We start from the raw sequence: 5000 nt of genomic DNA on the forward strand, positions 1-5000 counted from the left end.
TTATCAATGTTGTATAATTACTAAATGTAATTGCACCCATTTTGAGATCATGGGTGCGTTGGTCTTAAAATGAAGTGTGGTCTACACCGCATTGCTATCTTAGGCACAGCGAGAAAAGTCAAAAAGCGATTGCACTTGGGCCAGCCCTAAGCTGGTCTTAAATCCAGCGCAGTGACCATGCAGGCATTTCCTTACTATTTAGAGAGTGCGTCAGTAAGACGCATGCCTATGTAGGCGGGTTTGTAATGCTCGCACACTGCTTGTAATCAAAATCAATCCGAATTCAACACAACACTCACTCATGTTCAGTCGATGACATTTCTTGGAAACTAAGAATGTCTCCATGCATCTTTGGAGACCAGAGTGGTGAGGGAGAGAGAGGGAGAGAAAAGGTTCATACAGTTTATTTCAATAAGTAGCCATAGCCCCCTGGCTTTCTTTATCTGTCACTGTACAGCAGTAAGGTCATCATCAATCCAATTGGGGCCCCGATGACACACCGAACGCACGTATCTCTGTCATGCTTTAATATGGAGTTTAAATAACAAACCAACTGAGAATGTGTGTGTGATTATGTCCAAGAGACTTCAGGAGACATTAGGCTACAGTACAAGAGGATGGTTCTGACCGAAGCAGTACGGCCAATGCGGGTAGTCACCTCTCGTTTCCATGTGATGTTTCTGTGAGGAGCGAGCTTTTGTTTTCCCGTGTCTCCTGACATCATTATATCACATAATTAACCTTGCGCCCGTAAATGGTCGAATGCAATTTTCCTCAGCAGAAAATTGTTTGTCTCCAGTTGCTGAATCCTTCATTTAAATCACATCGAATATGGAGTAGACGCACCTGCTATTTAAAGGTAATGGGAGCCGACACTGATTGGTTTAATTAATGTAATGACCAAAACACAGAAAGGACTAATTCAGACTCCAAATACAACCCCTTCGTGCTGTGCGCCTTACTTTTTGTGTGCCGTTTAATTCTCACAGTTGCATCATAGATCGTCAAAAAAGATTCCAAACTCTGTTTTACTGGTGATTTGTCCTTCCTAAGATGTACACTGAAAACTGTGATTTGTTCCCAGTGCTACTTACTGTATAAGGTTGTGTTATGATACTACTGGTTATGATAATACTGGTTGTCTGCCTGACCAGACTGTTTAACATATTTTGTCTGATTGTCTGTGTATACAGTACAGTAAATGTGTTTATATAGCTGAATTTATTGCATGTTGGTACTGTACCTTTTTTTCCTCACCTGTGTTAACCTTGTCCAAGTTGCCTGTGATTGTGTCAGTGTCCTGCTGGGATTAATATACTAGTACTAGTACTAGTAACTACTACTACTACTACTACTACTACTACTACTACTACTACTACTACTACTACTACTACTACTACTACTACTACTACTTCTAATACTACTACTACTACTACTACTACTACTACTACTACTACTACTACTACTACTAATACTAATACTAAAACGAATACTAATACTAATACTAATACTAATACTAATACTAATACTAATACTAATACTTCTACCTTTCTACTACTACCACTGCACTATCTCTCTATCTGTCTGCAAAGCAGACTGTCTAGTCATTCTGACCCATAGCAACAGACCATCTGACCTTAGCAGCAGACATTCTGAATCTCACCGTAGCAACAGACAGCTTCTCCTGCTCCAGGCCAAGTTCTGTGCTGTCATGGTAACCGGGAGAAGAAAAAAAAAAGCTGTCAGTTGAGTTTACTGCAAGGTGAATTTGAAAGGATGGAGTTTTCTGTTGCTTGTCTACCACAAGTGATCTCAGCTCTTCTATAGCTTACAATATTGATCAAGTTCAGTTTATTGCACTAGCTGGGAAATAATAAGAATGCATGAATTGTGTGACATTTGTACAAATATGATCATATATATATATATATATATAATTTATATATTCTTCCTCTGGTGTTCTGTTGTGGCATGATATACCGTAGAATAGATGTTAAAACTGTAACAAAGCTGGCACACATCAATGTACACAATACCTGGGTGTGTCACACACACACACACACACACACACACACACACACACACACACACACACACACACACACACACACACACACACACACACACACACACACACACACACACGCACACATACTTGAACACAGATAAACAGTCCCATACACACACACACATGCACATACTCACACACGCACAGTAACAGGGAGATTTGCAGCCAGGAAGTAGATCAAAAGCAGGAAAGGCAGAGCGAGGGAGGGGGAGAGGAAGGAGAGAGAATAGAGGGATATTCCCTGGGGGGGAGTCCCCCCTCCCCCCTAACAGGAGAGAGGGATAAGTGAGGGCGAGAGTGAGAGTAGGAGGGCCTGGCACTACAGGGAATAAACTAAACACCTACTTGCTTTTGGAAATGGGCGGACCTTATGAGCAAATGAATGAAGCAATGATACTAGTGCTAACAATAAGGTACATTTCATGAGTTCCATATTGAGAATAATATTTTTGATTGCTAAGAGCTATTGGTATTGATTGTACAGCGACAATGCATGATGTGAACATTATGAAATGCTTGCATGGACCATGGCACAGCAAAGAAAGAACATGGGATTGTATATGTTTGGAGCATATAAACAAACCAAAATTAACTGTTGGCTATTCTATGAAGATACTCCTGTTGTTTTGCACAATGCAGACGTATATCTACTGCTCTGCTTTTGGTATTGCTACACTATAATGCTAGCTGCCACCAAAGTGTCAAGTCAACCTCCTCTTAAACACTCATGAATTATCACAAGCAGATGTCATTTGTCATCTGTTGGCGGCGGCCCTCCATTCCTTCTCTCCTCTTCCCTGTTCATTCCGTCCCAATCTCTATTTGTTGTTTCTTAGTCCTCACAGGAATACACTCACTCCTGCGGATGTGAGCAGTACAGTACTGCTATCTACACTGCTCACATCTGCAACAGTGTCTTTCCTCAGTGACTTGTTGAACTCCTGCTGTGACATCAGAGGAGATGCTAATAACAGGCAAACAGGAAGAGGACTATCAGACAAGTATGGATCAAACAGAGAATCACACACACACACAGACAGACGCACGAACGCATGCACGCTCGCGCACACACACAGACACACAGACAAACGTAGGCTCGCTCACGTGCACGCCCACACGCACGCACGCACGCACGCACGCACGCACGCACGCACGCACGCACGCACGCACGCACGCACGCACGCACACACACACACACACACACACACACACACACGCACACATGGCTGTAACTTGGCTGGGTCCCTGGTTCTCACTCCAGTAGAGAAGAGAGCTCATTAAAATGTACGAGGCAATCCCTCTTGGTTCTGTCCTGTTGTGCCTCTCAGTCTCTCTCCATTTTTCAACAGTCCTCGTCTCTCTTCTCTCTCTCTCTCTCTCTCTCTCTCTCTCTCTCTCTCTCTCTCTCTCTTGCGCCACTCCCCTCATATTCATTTGACAGTAAATGCCAATTTCCAGGTGCTTTGTAACCGTATGTTCACATGTATGGTAATACTAAGGCATTTCTGAACCTTTTCAAGATTTGTGCATTTGTTACTGATTGGATATGCAGGGCATGAGATAGAGCACGCAAACATTTATACTGTATGTGTGTGTGCGTGTGTGCGTGTGTGCGTGTGTGTGTGTGTGTGTGTGTGTGTGTGTGTGTGTGTGTGTGTGTGTGTGTGTGTGTGTTTCCAAACACGCATGCATGTGTGTGTGTATGTGTTTTGGGGGGGATGGTGGCTCTGCTGTAATGAATGGTTGCCGGGTAGAACAGGAGGCGAGAGGGAGGAATTTGTTAATTATGAATGGAGCGCTTCTCTCTGGACTTCGCCAGCACACTGTGTGTATGTAACGTTTATAGGCCTTGTGTGTGTGTGTGCGTGTGTGCGTGTGTGTGTGCGTGTACGTGTGTGCGTGCGTGCGTGCGTGCGTGCGTGCATGCGTGCGTGCGTCTGTCTCTGTTCTCATTCTGTACCGTACATGTGTGGATGTATGAGCACCGTCTAATCCTGGGCGTACATGTGATAGAGTAGCCGTTTCACAAAATATTTGGTTATCACGCCCACTCCCTCCCAAAAAAGTGTACAAATGGAACCAACTGGACCTGCAAGTGTCGATTTGGTTTGTATTAATGCATTATCTTTTTTTGTATTAACACTAAGGATTTTACTGTGTGTGTGTGTGTGTGTGTGTGTGTGTGTGTGTGTGTGTGTGTGTGTGTGTGTGTGTGTGTGTGTGTGTGTGTGTGTGTGTGTGTGTGTGTGTGTGTGTGTGTGTGTGTGTGTGTGCGCGCGCGCGCAGTGTACACTCATACATGCTTACATTTGAATCAGTAAGGAGAATACAATTCAATACCACCTCGACCAGTGGTTCTCAAAGTGTGGTCCAGGGACCCTCTGGGTTCCATATGGACCCTTACAGGTCTCTAACTCTTTATGGGTCCTTGAAATGAAATGGTTTGAGAACAACTGAGCTACACCTTAGCTCCAGGCGAGACTACAATGATGTCCTGTATGGCTTAATACTCCTACTTACTGCTCCCTGCCGGACACCTCATATGACCTCCCTGTCCTCTCCCTTTAATCACCTCTGCTTATCTAATGCCTGAAATGGCTTACGGTAAAGGGAGATAATTGCCTTCTTTGTAGATTATTTCAACGATAGCTACCTTTTAATGAGATTCCTGCTCGCAAAGGAAAGTAAATTGGTTACTGGTATGAATGCAAACCTAAGTGTAGCCGCGGAACTGGCATAATTATACCCATGTATCATTGAATGAACAGTCATAGGCAAGCGGACCTGATGGAAATTCAGGTATAATTGTTTGTTTGGGCAGTATGATAGAGATGGTTACATGTTTAGGTATTGTTTTGGTGCAGGTAAGATGAGGGTTAGGATCTGCATGGGAGGGCGATCAGCCAATGAGATTGCGTAACTGCAACTTCCT

The 5000-nt window shown here is 43.7% G+C and overlaps 1 protein-coding gene across 1 annotated transcript in view; it reads left to right on the plus strand.

The window, feature by feature from the left end:
- Positions 1-5000, plus strand: part of mtss1lb (MTSS I-BAR domain containing 2b) — an 86336-nt gene that overhangs the window by 59014 nt on the left and 22322 nt on the right.

Source organism: Gymnoscopelus braueri (genome assembly GCF_963280865.1).
Source record: "Gymnoscopelus braueri genome assembly, chromosome: 1".
Classification (NCBI taxonomy): domain Eukaryota; kingdom Metazoa; phylum Chordata; class Actinopteri; order Myctophiformes; family Myctophidae; genus Gymnoscopelus; species Gymnoscopelus braueri.